Genomic DNA, 17,765 nt, shown 5'->3' with positions numbered 1-17,765 from the left:
GCAAAGATCTGGAAATGGAGTTTAATGTGGGAAAGTGTGAAGTTATTCACTTTGGCAGGAAGAACAAAAAAGAGTATTACTTCAATGGAGAACATCTGCATAATTCTGAGGTGCAGAGGATCTAGGTATTTTAATACATGAGTCACAAAAAGTTAGTATGTAGGTACAGCAAGTAATTAAGAAGACTAATGGCCTTGACAAGGTGGACATCGAAAGGATGTTTCCACTTGTGGGTAAGTCCAGAACTTGGGGGCACTGTTTTAAAATTAGGAGTCACCCTTTTAGGACTGAGATGAGGAGGGTTTTTTCTCTCGGAGGGTTGTGCAACTTTGGAACTCTCTGCCTCAGAAGGTGGTGGAGACGGGGTCATTGAATATTTCTAAAGCAGAGGTAGATAGATTCTTGTTAGGCAAGGGAAGCAAAGGTTATCGGGGGTAGATGGGAACATGAAAATCAATACACAAGATCAGCCTCGATCTTATTGAATGGTGGAACAGGCACACGGGGCCGAATGGTCTACTCCTGTTCCTATTTCTTATGTTCTTATGATCCACGATCTAATTTTATGATGGAACAGATAGAGTGGCTGGAGTGGCCTATTCCTGTTCTTATGTTATTATGTTAATCAAATGCACATCACAGCTCATAGAATCATAGAGGTCTGCAGCACAGACAAAGGCCCTTCGGTCCATCGAGTCTGCACCGGTCAAACAAGTACCTAACTATTCTAATCCCATTTTCCAGCACTAGGCCCATAGCCTTGTATGCCATGGCATCGCAAGTGCACATCCAAATACTTCTTAAATGTTATGAGGGTTTCTGCGTCTATCACCCTTTCAGGCAGTGAGTTCCAGATTCCCACCACCCTCTGGGTGAAAAATTTCTTCCTCACATCCCCTCTAAACCTCCTGCCCCTTACCTTAAATCTATGCCCTCTGGTTATTGATCCCTCCACCAGGAGGAAAAAGTTGCTTCCTGTCTACCCAATCTATGCTCCACATAACTTTATACACCTCAATCATGTCCCCCCATAATCACCTCTGCTCCAGGGAAAATAATCGCAGTCTATCCAATCTCTCCTCATAACTGAAACTCCCCAGCCCAGGCAACATCCTGGTAAATCTTCTCTACACTCTCTCTGGTGCAACCGCATCCTCCCTAGCAGTGAAATACAAAATCCTGGGCACAAAGCATAGGACATAGGTGTGGAGACCAGAACATCAGGTGTGCGTTCCCTTTCAAGTTACCCCAGTAATGTATTGCATCCCGGAAGGAGCAAGTGGAGCAGGGGAAGGGTGCTGCTACCTACAAAGCAGCAGGCCAGGGGCCCAAAATGTTCATGAATTGGGAGCAGTTCTTTTCCCTCCTGCTTCATTTTCCTGCTGGATCATGAGCAAGACTTGAGGGATGACTGGAAAAAGTGGGCCCCCTCTTTCCTCTTCCCTCTTTTGCTCCGCCAGTTGGAGAATGGGATGGGAAGAAAGTGGGTTGTGAAGTTAGCCTGCCCCCAGGGATGTCTGAGGACCAGGTAAGCGACCAAAGTCTGAAATCCAGACATGCTACGATGAGGCCAGGCATGGCACACTTTGTGTTGAAGGGCTTTGACTGGGACTGAACAGATTACCTCGCTCAATTAGAATATGTTCAGGATAGTGAGAATCTTATACCAGCCCGCTGTACAGACTCATATGCTCCTGTGGTTAGGCTTTGCTGTAAATCGATGTCTTGAACTTACTGAGTAGCTTATCATAGATCATAGAATCATAGATGGTTGCACAGTAGGAGGCCATTTGGCCTGTAATCTCTGTGTCGGCTCACTGCAAGAGCAACTCACCTAGTCCCACTGCCCTGTTCTCTCAACTTTTTTTGCTTCTGAGGTCCTCCTGTGTCATAAAAATTCCATGGACCCCTATAACACAAAACAAGTGCTTTATCTGTATAAAATTAGTTATACAATTAAACATATCTTTATTATCTTTGTTTGACTTACAGGAGGGGAGGAAGAGCAATATTAATAGGGGATTCTATAGTCAGGAGAACAGGTAGGCGCTACTGTGGCCTTCAACATGACTCCAAGATGGTATGTTGCCTCCCTGGTTTCAGGGTCCGGGATGTTACTGAACGGCTGCAGGGCATCCTGAAAGGGGAAGGTGATAAGGCAGAGGTCATGGTACATGTTGGTACCAATGACATAGGTAGAAAGAGGGATGAGGTCTTGCATCAAGGATTCAGGGAGTTAGCAGTAGGTCAAAAAGCAAGACCTCTCGGGTTGTAATCTCTGGATTACTCCCAGTGCCACGTGCTAGCGAGCTCAGAAATAGGAGAATAGCACAGATTAATACGTGGCTTAAGAGTTGGTGCAAGAGGGAGGGTTTTAGATTCCTGAATCACCGGGACCGTTCCTGGGGAAAGTGGGACCTGTACAAGCGGGACAGCCTACATCTGAACCAGAGCAGGACTAACATCCTTGTGGGCAGGTTTGCTAGTGCTGTTGGGATGAGTTTAAACTAATTCGGCAGGGGGAGGAGACACAGAATGTTAGCAGAATAGGGACACGTCATAATATAGTAAAACAATCAAGTCAGAGGGAGTACAGCTGCATTAAATTTCAAGGGAGTAAGGCAAGGCTGGATGGCCTCTACTTTAAGAGTATTACAGGCAAAACGGATGAGTTAAGAGTGAGCATTGACACATGGAATTGTGATATAGTAGCCATCATCGAGATGGGGTTGAGGGAGGGGCAGGATTGGCAGCTCAACATCCCGGGATATAGAATCTTCAGGCTAGACAGGAGAGGGGGGTAAAAGAGGAGGAGGCATTGCATTATTAATTAAGGAGTCAGTTACTGCAGTAAGGAGAGATGATATCTTGGAGGGGGCATCGAATAAAGCTTTGTGGGTAGAGCTTAGGAATAAAAAAGGGGCAGCCACATTGTTAGTTGTTTATTATAGACCCCCCAGATAGTCAGCGGGAAATTGGGGAGCAAATATGTGTACAATTTGCGGAGGTGTGTAAAAGCAATAACAATAGGGTAATTATATTAGATGATTTCAATTTTCCCAACATTAATTGGGATAGACGTAGTTTAAGGGCTTGGATGGAGTAGATTTCTTGAAATGTGTACAGGAGAACTTTTTAGGTCAATATGTAGAGGGTCCAACAAGGGATGGCGCAGTGCTGGACCTAATTCTGGGGAATGAAGCCAAACAGGTGGCTGAGGTGGTGGTGGGGGAGTGTTTTAGTGATAGCGACCACAACATGGTACGGTTCAAGTTTGTTATGGACAAAGATATAGACAAGTTGCAAAAAAATGTTTTGGCTTGGGGGAGAGTGGATTTTAGTAAAATAAGGCAGGATCTGGCCAAGGTAGACTGGGAACAGCTACTTGTGGGGAAATCTACAGAGGAGCAGTTGGGGGCATTCAAAAATGAAATGGGAGGGTACAGGCTCAACATGTTCCCTCTAGGGTGATAGGAAGGAGTAACAAGCCCGGAGAACCATGGATGACCAGAGATATTCAGGTTACGATGAGAAAGAAAAGAGAGGCTTTTAGCAGGTACAAGGGAAGCAAATCAGCGGAAGCATTAGTGGAGTACAGAAAGTGCAGGGTGGAGCTTAAGATAGCAATTAGGAGAGCAAAGAGGGGATATGAGAAAGCTCTGTCTGGTAAAAGTAGGGAAAATCCCAAGATATTCTATAAGTATATCAATGGGAAGAGGTTAACCAGGGAAAGAGTAGGGCCCATAAGGGACTAAGGGGGCAATCTATGGGTGGAGCCAGAGGACATCGCTAGAGTGTTGAATGAATACTTCACATCCGTCTTCACCTAAGAGAATGAGGATGAAGGTATGGAACTCAGGGAGAGAGACTGCGAGGTTCTTAAGCAAATTGATATAGGGAGTGACAAGGTATTGGAGGTGTTGGCAGGCTTAAAAACGGACAAATCTCCAGATCCGGATGATTTGTATCCCAGACTGCTGAGGGAGGCAAGGGAGGAGATCGCAGGGCTCTGACCCAAATTTTTAATTCCTCTCTGGTCACGGGGGAGGTGCGAGAGGACTGGAGAACAGCTAATGTGGTTCTGCTATTTAAGAAGGGTTGTAGAGATAAGCCAGGAAACTGCAGGCCAGTGAGTCTCACGTCAGTGGTATGGAAACTATTGAAGAAAATTCTGAATGAGAAAATCTATCTCTGTTTGGAGAGGCAAGGTCTGATCAGGGATAGTCAGCATGGCTTTGTCAGAGGGAGGTCATGTCTAACAAATTTGATTGAGCTTTTTGAGGAGGTGACCAGGTGTGTAGATGAGGGCAGTGTAGTTGATGTAGTTTATATGGATTTCAGCAAAACCTTTGACAAGGTCCTACATGGGAAACTTATAAAGAAGGCAAATGCACATGGGATACACGGTAATTTAATCAGGTGGATTCAAAATAGGCTTAGTTGTAGGAGACAGAAGGTGATGACAGAAGGATGCTTTAGTGACTGGAAGCCAGTGCCCAGTGGCATAACACAGGGATCTGTGCTGGGTCCCCTATTATTTGTCATTTTTATAAACGACATAGATGACTATGTGGGGGGTAGGATTAGTAAGTTTGTGAATGACACAAAGATTGGCCGGGTGGTTAACAGTGAGGTTGAGTTGTCTTGGGCTACAGGAAGATATAGATGGGATGGTCAGATGGGCAGATAAGTGGCAGATGGAATGTAACCCTGAAAAGTGTGAGGTGATACACTTTGGAAGGAGTAATTTGACAAGGAACGGCATGACACTAGGAAGTTCTGAAGAACAAAGGGACCTTGGCGTGTGTGTCCATAGATCTCTGAAGGCGGAGGGGCATGTTAGTGGGTTGGTGAGAAAGGCATATGGGACACTTGTCTTTATCAATCGAGGCATAGATTACAGAAGTAGGGAGGTCATGTTGGAGTTGTATCGAACCTTGGTGAGGCTGCAGCTGGAGTATTGTGTGCAGTTCTGGTCGCCATATTATAGGAAGGATATGATTGCACTGGAGGGGGTGCAGAGAAGATCCACCAGGATATTGCCTGGGATAAAACATTTAAACTATGAAGAGTGGTTGGATAGACTTGGGTTGTTTTTGTTGGAGCAGAGAAGACTGAGGGACGACCTGATCGAGGTGTACAAGATTATGAGGGGCATGGACAGGGTGGATAGGGAGCAGCTGTTCCCCTTAGTTGAAGGGTCAGTCACAAGGGGACATAAGTTTAAGGTGAGGGGCAGGGGGTTTAGCGGGGATGTGAGGAAAATCTGTTTTACCCAGAGGATGGTGACGGTCTGGAATGCGCTGCCTGGGATGGTGGTGGAGGCGGGTTGCCTCACATCCTTTAAAAAGTATCTGGATGAGCACTTGGCACATCATAACATTCAAGGCTATGGGCCAAGTGCTGGTAAATGGGATTAGGTAGGTAGGTCAGGTGTTTCTCACGTGTTGGTGCAGACTCGATGGGCCGAAGGGCGTCTTCTGCACTGTGATTCTGTGACTCTGTAATGTGACCAGAAGATTGAGCGCAGAATCTCCAGCACAGTATGGAGGGAATTCTCTATTAAGAGAGGTTGGGAATTGGAGATAAGAAGTGAATGACAAGCTTTAGCGTCTTTCCAACAGTGAAACACGTCTTGAAAAAGCCTTCCTTAATAATTGGGCACCCTAGTGTTTGCGATTTAAGAGATGCTCTTCTTTACATCTAGTCAGCTTGCTGGATTACAAGGCACTGCTGCTTAGGGCCTGATAACTTAAGGTAGAAGGCAATTTGGTAAACAATCTTGAGATAATGCATCAGTATTGGGGTATTTAACAAGTCCATTCACGAGTGTGAAAAAATCCCACAATAAGGGTTATATCTTTCAATGAGTGAAATCCAATCAAATATTATCCATTTACTAACCCCAGGAATTTTCCTCGGGTGTTCCCCCATTCAGCACCTTGACCTCAGTGGGAACCCCATATACACCATGTAAACAGGATTCCCATCCGTTAGAGTCGTCAACTTGAGGAATTCCCCAGAATAGTACCGGGCCTTAGTGGGTGAAGTTATGAGAATAGGTTTTTTTTTAATTTATTTGTTCATGGTCGCTGGCTAGGTCAGAATTTATTGCCTTTCCCTAATTGGTCTTGAGGTTGCATAAACTTGGCTTGTATTTCTTTGAGTTTAGGAGATTGAGGAACGATCTGATTGAAGTGTTTAAAATGTGAAACGAACTCCCCAGTAAATGTGCGTAAAGTGCAAATGAGGTGGAGACTCACCATAAAGGGCTTCTGCCCCTCTCTCCAATGCTTATCATTCTAGGAAAATGGAGATTTATACAGAGGAACACTAAGATCAAGAGATCATATGAAATAGGAGCAGGAGTAGGCCATTTGGGCCTACGAGCCTGCTCTACCATTCAATAAAATCATGGCTGATCTGATCGTGGCCGTAACCCAATTTTCCTGCCTGTCCCCCATAACCCTTGACTCCTAAGTCAAAAATCTCCCCTGTAACCCAAACTCAACGCTGGAGGGACCAGTAGAGCATAGCTAGTGTATCTGAGGAAAAAGACAGGTGGCTTCAGGTGATTATTAACCACGTCCTTAATTCAAAATCGCTTGCTTTACCAATGTTAACATAGTGCCACCAAACAGAAAACTGGAAAGAGAGCTAAAGTTGGCCACACTCAACATTTCAGCACTCAGCTTTAGAGCCAAACTCCACATGCACCTGTAAAGAAAGAAGGTAAGACTTATATAGCACCTTTCATGACCTCATAACGTTCTAGAAGTACGTCACAGCCCATGGAAGCGCTTCTTGAAGTGTAGATACTGTTGTAATGCAAGAGGTGTGACAGCCAAATTGCATGTGGCAAGCCCCAACGATGAGATAAATGACCAGATAATTTTAAAAATTCATTCTTGGGGTGTGGGTGGCGCCGGCAAGGCCAGCATTTATTGCCCATCCCTAATTGCCCTTGAGAAGGTGGTGGTGAGCTGCCTCCTTGAACTGCTGCAGTCCCTGTGGTGCAGGTACACCAATAGTGCTGTTTGAGAAGTTGTTCCGGGATTTTGACCTAGCGACAGTGAAGGAACGGCGATATATTTCCAAGTTAGGGTGGTGTGTGGCTTTAGTGCCGTTGGTTGAGGAATAAACATGGGGGCAAGATACTTGAGACAATTCCCTTGAATTTTTTTGAATAGTGCTGTGGGACCTTTTTACATCCACCTGAGAAAGAAGGCAGGTGCTCATCTCATAGAAAGGATGGTATCTCCAACAGTGCAGCAATCCCTCAGCACTGCACTGACGCGTTAACCTGACATTTGTAACCTGGATTGGGGATTAAGTGTTTAGCCTTCTGACCCAGCGTTACCACTGAGCTACAACTGACACCTGGCAGTAGCAGAAAAAATACTTGCCGATTGAATCTGTTCCACATTGGTGTTCATACAGTTCCAGGCAGGTGGACATTAAAAATTCCTGGCACTATGTCACATTGGAGTTCTCCCCAATGTCCTGACCAATCTTTATCCCTCAATTAGTATTATTAAAATACAGACTATCGAGTCATTTATACATTGCTACTTGTTAGATCTTGCTGTCCACAAATTGCCTGTTGCATTCCCTTCATTACAATCGTGACCACATTCCAAAAGAGTGTGGAGCACTTTGGGATGTCACGAGCTTGCAAATGTTGCTATACAAATGCAAGTTTTTTCTTCTTTACTTTGAGCAGGACCTGTGACGGGCTATGGTTCAGTGGTTTCACTCACACCTCTGGGTCAGAAGGTTGTGGGTTCAAGTCTCACTCCAAAGACTTGCGCATGTATTGCACCCTGATGCCCCAGGACAACACTGAGGGAATGCTGCATGCCGTGGGTGCTGTCTTTCAGATGAGGCATTAAATTGAAGACCTGCCTGCCCTCTTTTGTTGACAAAAAAGGTTCTGTGGTCATGGTTGGATGAAGCGAAGGGGACTTCTTCCCAGTGCCCTGGACAATATTTATCCCTCAACTAGCATCACTAAAGGAAATGTTTTAGTTATTATCTCATTGCTGTCTGCGGGAGCTTGCTGTGCACAAATTGGCTGCCATGTTTCATACATTACAACAGTAATGGTTGTAAAGCACTTTGGGATCGCCTGAGCTTGTGAAAGGCACTATATAAATGCAAGTTTCTCTTTCTTTCCTGTTTCCCTGTTGTGGGAATTTTCCTGAATTCACTCAGTGGGGAAATAGATCTATGCATGAAGCACTGATTCCATTTTTGGGCAACAGAGGGATTCTGCGATTAAAGCCAAAGGATTCCGCCACTAGGAAGCAGTGTTCTTTCATTGGTATTCAGTGTTAGAAAACATGTCACACCCTCTTTCTTATTGAGCACATCCCTGGTAATTCAGTGCCGAATAATGAATGTCTGTTTTTCATGAATGAATTACAAGGTTTCTAAAGATTGAGTGTTGGGTGAACAGAAGTCATCAATAATCCTGGATTTATAATTTTCTGATAGTAAGTCAAATTAACCTCTTCCCACTGGAAATTTTTAAACTTGCGTTGTAGGCAGAGATAATAAAACTGTGTTCCTCCGAGATTTCTATCTGCCCCTCAATCATCAGGTTTCTCTAATTTTTTTTTGGTATTATCAGCTTCACACCAATGAAAGTATCCCTGCCAATGTAGCTCTGTTTGCATTTGGATAATTTACCTCCCCCTTTTTTTGTAAGATAGGACGGTCAGTGTTTGCAGGGTTCTCCAGGACTGGTAAAGCAGTTTCTCCCGAATTCCTTATTAGATTGAGTAGTGACTCTTACGTGTATTGCCCTTGGTTTTAGCTTATCCCACAAGTGGAAACATCTCTATATTTATTAGGAGGAAGGGTCCCAGAGTTGCACTAAGCATAGTAGCGGGCATGAGAAACTACGTTTTACTTCCAGCTGCAATGGCGGGTTTTCGCGCCATATTGTCCGCTTCCCACCTCATTAATCATGCAGCCAGAGGAAACATGCTGTTTCACTGGTAGGCAGCCTCTGAATCACCCGCTGCACTGTTTCACAGTTCTCAATGCTTGCAGCCCCAGGACTGCTCCAGTGAAGACATGGCCCTGAAAGCCAGGAAGAGTTCAGTGACCTGTCAATGGAATGTCTTTTGGAGGCCCATCATGATGTCTTCCACCCCCGCTCTGGCCACAGAAGATCCAGTGATCTCACCGCTCTGGCTCGGGAGGCAGTAGCAGTGGCGGTCAGTGCCAATGCTGCACAGAAGATGTTGGCCATCCAGTGCCGCCCAGGTAAGGCAACCATCTTACAACGCTAAACTCACACACTCACAAGCCCATCACACATTCACTGGCATCTCACTCACTGCCAGCTCAACGGATGTCACCACTCACTCTCTCACACATACCCTCACATCTCCATCTGGCCTCATCTTCTCTGGAGACTTCCTCCTCAGCCCTCACCATCTTGAGGCCACTTGCACAGATTAACATGTGCCTCCACACACACCCTGGGATACCTCCCTTCCTCAGTGCAGCTCTTGCCCTGCAGCCTCTTCCTTTGCCTGAGGCCACTTCTCCCCCTTTCCCAAGTAAGCCCTAAGCCTGCAGCTGTTGAAAAGCAACCCCGACCTTACTGGCTGGTCTGGTAGGTAGAGACCTGCCCGTGAGCCCCCCTAAAAGTGACGTGGTGCTGCCTGCGAAGCCTGGTGCTGATGACCATGAGTGCTGCCGGAAGCAAGGTAGGCAAACAAACCTTGAAGTCATGAGCGAAGTGCAGCTCGCCCAGTGCATGTCACTTATGTACCGTTGTGAAACACATCGGTGTGCAATTGCCCCGACATGCCTGGATAATCCAGCATGGGGTGATGATTGCGGCGAGCAGGGCTTGTAATGAGATGCTAAAGTATTGAAATTAGGTTCCCGACGTGTGGCGGTGGGAAATGTGGCCCCGCCATTGACGGGTGGAGCAGACAATCACAGACTGGTTTCACAACGGCGTTAAACTGATTTTTGGCCTTCTCTCCATGTTGTCCGCTCACACTGCCGAACACGCCCGCCACCAACGGGAGTGGAAAATCTGGCCCACTGTATCAAACCTCTTCATAATTTCAAAGATCACTATCAGGCCCGCTCTCGGCCATCTTCTTTAGAGCAAGGAGTGCTCTTTTCTGGTAGATGTAACCTCTCAATTCTGACATTATCCTTATAAATCATTTTTGCACCTCAATATTCTTTTTGAAATATGGAGACTAGAACCGTGCACAGTTTTCTTTAAGTAGTTGACTTAAGTGAAAAAGAATCTCTAAAATATTTTTGTATGTCTTTAAATATAAACCACTCTCTTCAACTTAACTCAATTGTTTCAAAGGTTACTATGACCAGTCCGCTCTTTGTTTTTGCCTATAGAATGACAAAAGAAACACCAAAGCGTGTTTTCTTACAATGCCTGGAACATTGTAAATTTGACTGGAGGAATTGGTTCCTGTTTGGGTTGAGATGAATTGATTGCATTTAAACTGCAAACAATGGTGTTATTTATCAGGAGATTTTGGTTCTAGTGGGGAACCTTGATCTTACTCAAGGGAAAGCTCTGTACGTCATGCCTGAGCGAATACTTCCAGGGAGTCTGGGAATCTGCTGTTTAGCTGTACTATGCAAGGCCAGCAAGTGTCCCCCCCCACCATGGTTTCAAAGTGGGGAGGAATACAAGGTGGATCATGGATCTGCTAAATTACTGTACATTTCCCCTAGTGGATGAAATTCAGATCTGGGGGGTGCTGGTTGACACAGTGTGAATTTGACACCTTTTTAGCCTTTCTCCTTTTATGTCCCATCATCAGCAGTTCTGCCAGATAAGCCTCCAACTGTTCCAGCTGAACCCATTTCTGATGAGCACAGGCTTAATTCTGGGCCATTGACTGGCCACCAAGAAATTGTAATAGCAAACTACAATTGGAGAAGAAAGAAGGAATGATTTATGATAGCACACTAGCCTCTGAGTCAGAATGTTGTGGGTTCAAGCCTCATCCCAAGGACCTGAGGACAAAATCTAGGTTTATACTTCAGTATTTTTTATTTGTTCATGGGATGTGGGCATCGCCAGCATTTATTGCCCATCCCTAATTGCCCTTGAGAAGGTGGTGGTGAGCTGCCTTCTTGAACCGCTGCAGTCCATGTGGTGTTGGTATACCCACAGTGCTGTTAGGGAGGGAGTTCCAGGATTTTGACCCAGCGACAGTGAAGGAACAGCGATATATTTCCAAGTCGGGATGGTGAGTTTACAGGTGGTGGTGTTCCCATGTGTCTGCTGCCCTTGTCCTTCTAGGCGGTAGAAGTCATGGGTTTGGAAGGTGATGTTGAAGGATCCTTAATGAGTGGCTGCAGTGCATCTTGTCGATGGTACACACTGCTGCTACTGTGCGTTGATGGTAGAGGGAGTGAATGTTTAAGGTGGTGGATGGGGTGCCAATCAAATGGGCTGCTTTGTCCTGGATGGTATCGAGCTTCTTGAGTGTTGTTGCAGCTGCACTCATCCAGACAAGTGGAGAGTATTCCGTCACAGTCCTGACTTGTGCCTGACAGGCTTTGGCGAGTCAGGAGGTGAGTTACTCTCTGCAGTGTGGTCCTGAGGGAGTGCTGCATTGTTTTGGGTGAGATATTAAACCAAGATCCTGTCTGTTCCCTTAGGTGGATGTAAAAGATCTCATGGCACTATTCAAAAAAAATTGGGATATTCTCCTTGGTATTCTGGCCAATGTTTCTCCCTCAACCAACATCACTAAAACAGATTATGTCATTGCTGTCTGGCAGAGCTTGCTTCTGCTTTAGATGTGTCCACATCACAGACGAATATCCCTATTCTGTCAACATTTATATGGGTAGTGCTAGCTAAACCCGACATGACCTGCTGAGACAGTATTCCTGATCATGAAAACTTTTAAATGGGAATAATCTAAAGTTGTGTCTTGAAGATTTGAAGTGATGGGGCAAAAAAAAGTCAAAACAATAAATTGATAATTTTTAAAAATGAGTAATAAATAAAGATAACAATTAGAGTGTCAAAGGGTGATGTGTGTGTATCCAGCTCATTCCCAATCTCAGGTCCTCACTCACTCACCCTCACCCACTATGAGAGTGCCTGTTGGTGTGTGGGGGCGAGGTGAATGAGAACTGAGACAGGAAGTGAGCTAGACACACACTTCCCTCCTTCTCACCCCCTCTTTCTCTCTCTCTCCCTCTTTCTCACACACATACCCCTCTCTCACATACATAAGCACCCCTCTCTCACACAAAAGCACACCTCTCTCACACTCTCAGCCCTACCCTTCTCTCTCTCTCTCTCACACACACACACACACACAGACACACACACACACACACACACACACACACTCTCACCCCACCCTCTCACACGCTCACTGATTCACCCATCATCATCACACACTCACTCACTCATCCCATCCTCACATACACACACACGGTCACCACCCACCCTCACTCACACACCCATCCACCTTCACTCTCAAACCAACCCTCACACATCCACGGACCCTTACACACACCCACCCACCCCCACACACACTCACTCACCCGTCCTCACACACACTCACTCACTCACCCATCCTTATACACATCCACTCACTCACCCATCCTTACACACACTCACTCACTCATCCATCCTCACACTCACTCACTCACTCATCCATCCTCACACTCACTCAGTCACTCGTCCATCCTCACACTCACTCAGTCACTCATCCATCCTCACACACACTCACTCACCCATCCTTACACACACTCACTCACTCATCCATCCTCATACACACTCACTCACCTATCTTTACACACACTCACTCACTCACCCCTCCTTACACACACTCACTCACTCACCCCTCCTTACACACACTCACTCACCCATCCTTACACACACTCACTCACTCACCCATCCTCATACTCACTTACTCACTCATCCATCCTCACACATACTCAGTCACTCATCCATCCTCACACTCACTCACTCACTCATCCATCCTCTCACACTCACTCACTTATCCATCCTCATACACACTTACTCACCCATCCTTACACACACTCACTCATCCATCCTTACACACACTCACTCACTCATCCATCCTCATACAGACTCACTCACACAACTCTCACTCACTCACCCGTCCTCACACACGCACATCCACCCTTACACACACCCACCCATCCTCACACACACTCACTCACTCATCCTCACACATGCTCACTCACTCATCCATCCCCATACACACTCACAATCACCCAACCTCACACAGATTCACTCACTCACCCATCCTTACACACCCACTCACTCACCCATCCTTACACACCCACTCACTCACCCATCCTTACACATTCTCACTCATTCTCCCATCCTCTCACATGCACACCCACCCTTACACACACCCACCCAGCCCCACACACACTCACTCACTCACCCATCCTCACACACACTCACAATCGCCCATCCTCACACATGCTCACTCACTCATTCATCTTTACACAAACTCACTCACTCATCCATCCTCATACACACTCACAATCGCCCATTCTCACACATGCTCACTCACTCACCTATCCCACACTCACTCACTCTCCCATCCTCACACATACGCGCACACACACACTCACCCATCCACCCAGCCCCACACACACTCACTCCCTCACCCACCCACCCTCACACACACCCACCCACCCTCATTCACGTACCCACTCTCACACCCACCCACCACCCCCACACTCGCTCATCCACCCTCACACACACTCAGTGACTCACCCATCCTCACACACACTTACTCACTCCCCATCCTCATAGACACTCAGTCACCCCCACTCACTAAATCATCTGGGGATGGGAGTTGGTGCTTTCAGAGCATAGGAAAGATCCGGAGTGAGGCCTGAGGCCTAGCAGCATCCGAACACGGATGCCAGCTGAGAGGAATGCCAAGAGCTGGGAGGGACGGTGGGAAGAACTGGGAGGGATGTGAATCGAGTCAGGAGGGACCCGGGTGGAGCCAAGAATAAGCGGCCTGGCCAGAGCTGTGGGAAAAGGGCTGGCTCCACAGGAAAGCATGGTGAGTGGAGACTCCACTCACTCCAGAGTCTCTCTATCTTCACATACTCGCAGTTTCCAGTGTTCAATAGTGAGCTTATTAGCAGCAAATGCAGGAGAGAAACAGCATGTTTTTGGAGGAGTAGTCACCTGCAGAAATCTTCAAACTCACTGACCCGTCTTACCAGCATTTTTACCAATCGATCTGGGGGCCACATAAAGGGGCTTTGTGGGCCGTGGGTTGGACAAGCCTGAATTAGATCAAATCAGAATGGTACCTCAATCCCATTTACCCGAGTTTGCTCCCTATCCCTTAATGTCTTTGCCCAACAAAAATGTATTGATCTTGACCTTGAAAATTGAAATAGACCCAGCACCCAATGTCTTTTGAGGGAGAGAGTTCCAGATTACTACCACCCTTTGTATGAAGAATGCTTCCTGATATTACTCCTGAATGAATCTAATTTTAGTATTATGCCCCCTTGCTCTGGATTCCTCCATTAGAGGAACTAGTTCTGCTCCACCTACCCTAATAAATCCCCTTATCATTTTAGACATCTCAATTATGTCACTCCACAATCTTCAAAGTTCAAGACAATACAAGCTAAGTTGGCTTTTCATTTTCAGTTTTAGTGTTAAGAAAATGTTATCTGGCAGTGTCTTACCACTTGAGGTAAGCAATGCCTTTGCTGCTAATAATTTTCTTGCCACATGGTGTTGCTACTATGCAGTCAGAGAGACCAATGACTCCTATACATTTAGGTTATTAGCTCCAGACATTTTTGTTGCAATGTGATTTTACATAAATAGCAAGTGCCGGAATATGCACATTTGCTGGTGGTGGACAACTTTCCACAAGAGTAGAGGGAGCACGAATAATTTGAAAATGATGGAGAAAGGGACAGGATGAAATGAAAACACACAGCAAGAAGGTTGTAGCTACACAATTAAAGGATAAGTGGAGGCTGAAATAAGAACATTTGAGAGTAACTGCCATTGCAAGTAAATATAAACAGGAAAATTAAGAGGTGGCTGAAAAGAGAGGATTTGTTAAAGTAAACGGACGACTAGAATGAATGCCACCCTGGCTTCAGTTGGTTCTGTCTCCTTCTGAGTGGATTCAAACTCCAGGAATTGAACACATAATCGAGGCTGACATCAGTGCCGCACTAAGGGAGTGCTGCATTGTTGGAGATGCAGTATTTCAGATAAGATGTTAAACTAAGGCCAGCATTTGTTGCCCATCCCTAATCGCCCTTGAACTGAGTGGCTTGCTAGGTCATTTCAGAGGGCAGTTAAGAGTCGACCACACTTATGTGGGTCTGGAGTCAAGTGTAGACTGGGTAAGATGGCAGATTTCCTTCCCTAAAGGACATTACTGAACCAGATGGGTTTTTACAACAGTTGGTGATTGTTTCATGGTCACCATTACTGAGACTAAATTTTGATAACAGATTTTATTATTTGAATTTAAATTCCACCAGCTGCCATGGTGGGATTTGAACCCTTGTCCTCAGAGGATTAGCCTGGGCCCCTGGATTACTCGTCTAGTGATTACAATTAGTCCACAGGGTAGGAAGGAATGAAATAGGAGGTATGTTTCTGAAAGGAATTGAAAATGTGCCAAACAACATAAAGCAAAGGCCTGGTTTGATTGGAACTATGATATGATGGCCAAGGGATGCCAGTCACATGCCAGTAGGATTCAGTGCTGCCTGTAGATGTCTCAGCTTGGAGATAACATCAAACTGGAGGAAGGTTTCAACCAGCAGGAAAGAGGAAGAATAAATACAATGGGGAAGATTGAAAAAGTAGATGGATGAATGGCATATGACATTTCAAAGGTGCCACACCATGGGTGGAATTTAATTGAGCCCACCAGAGCACGCATGATTGGGGGGGGCGGGGGGAGGGAGGTGGGTGGGGGGGGTGTTGGTGAGAGAATTGGGCAGGAGTACCTGGATTCCTGTGGAAAATTGCCCCCAATTAAGTTGGGGGTGTGAAGGGCCTGATGCCCCACTGGCAGTGGGATGTCAATTAACCTCATTAATGAGCCAAATGACACCAATTATCCCTTTAGAGGTGGCTCAGAGACTCAATGGGAGCTGCACAACTCTCCCATGCCGCCCAGCAAACCCTGTCAGGCTGGGGTGGGAGAGAGGGTGGATAGGTCCCTCGTTGTCAATGACCGATCAAGAGACTTGGGGTCTGGAAGGATGAAAGCCACTCCCCTGCTCTTGCTGCCAATCCCCTCCCCCTCTCTTCCAGACCACTTCCCCGTGACCCTCATCCCATCCTCATCACCTTTGGCCCGGAGTCCCTTATTGATCCTGGGCCCCTGAGAGATGTACTTCCGGCAGCTGCCACTGCTCCTGAAGCACCTGAAGGCAGTGAGGACCTGCCAGTCCCTGATCGGCAGGCAGCTCTCTGTGAGCGGCATTTCCGCCTCCGGGGTCCTTGATCCGGGGGATGGCTCAAGGGTGGCCAGTTGAATGCCTGATGGGCACCCCCACGGAACTGACAGGGGCTCCCCAGCGGTTCTCCAACCAGTGGGCGAGACCCACATTAGGCTCATTAAAACCCGCCCCATGTGTTGGAGGGAAGAGGCCCCAATTTACCTTAACCAGGGACTGTGCCCCAATATATCTTATACCAAGGGATAGTGCCCAAACATACCTTGTACTTGGGGACGATGTGTCTGTATCCCTTTGGGAGGGCAAAGCAGGAAAGCGGCACCGTAATTGCTCACATCCCTTTACACCATGAGAGCTGTCCAATGTATTACACTCAGACGGCCATACAATTCTTTAAAGTCTTACTATACATGCCCCATTCTACAGCAGACCACAAATCCTGGCTGTAACTTAAAATTAAACTTTTTATCAAAAGGGCATTATCAAATAGTTAGACAAGGACTCGAATGTTCATCATCGACCATTTTTGCCAGATATTTCTTCCCTGGATGGAAGATTTGCTTCATCATAAGGTCAGAAGTGGGGTTGTTCACTGATAATTGCACGATGTTCAGCACCATTCACAATTCCTCAGATGCTGAAGCAGTTCATGCCCAAATGCAGCAAGACCTGGACAATATCCAGGCTTTTGTGCTGACAAGTAACATTCGTGCCACACAAGTGCCAGATAATGACCATTTTCAACAAGAAAGAATCTAACCATGGCTCTTTAACATTCAATGCCATTACCATCACTGAATCCCCCACTATCAACAGCCTGGGAGTTACCATTGACCAGAAACTGAATTGGACTAGCCAAATAAATACAGTGGCTACTAGAGCAGGTCGGAGGCAAGGAATCCTGCAGCAAGTAACTCACCTCCTGACTCCCCAAAGCCTGCCCACCATCTACACGGCACAAGTTAAGAGTATAATAGAATGCTGTCCACTTGCCTGGATAAGTGCAGCTCTCACAACACTCAAGAAGCTCAACACCATCCAGGACAAAGCAGCCTACATGATAGGCACCACATCCGCAAGCATTCACTCCCTTCACCACTGATGCACAGTGGCAGCAGTGTGTATTACCTACAAGGCAGGAACTCATCAAGGCTCCTTAGACAGCACCCTCCAAACCCACGAATGCTACCATCTAGAAGGACAAGGGCAGCAGACACGTGAACACCACCACCTGGAAGTTCCCCTTCAAGTCACTCACCATCCTGACTTGGAAGTGTATCCCTGTTCCT

The 17,765-nt window shown here is 46.3% G+C and overlaps 1 protein-coding gene across 1 annotated transcript in view; it reads left to right on the top strand.

Moving 5' to 3' along the window:
* Positions 1 to 17,765, top strand: part of ccdc170 (coiled-coil domain containing 170) — a 79,630-nt gene that overhangs the window by 40,277 nt on the left and 21,588 nt on the right. The gene's annotated exons all lie outside the window — the stretch shown is intronic.

This window comes from Carcharodon carcharias, chromosome 2, assembly GCF_017639515.1.
Source record: "Carcharodon carcharias isolate sCarCar2 chromosome 2, sCarCar2.pri, whole genome shotgun sequence".
Lineage (NCBI taxonomy): Eukaryota > Metazoa > Chordata > Chondrichthyes > Lamniformes > Lamnidae > Carcharodon > Carcharodon carcharias.
This window is presented reverse-complemented; position numbering and strand designations above follow the sequence as displayed.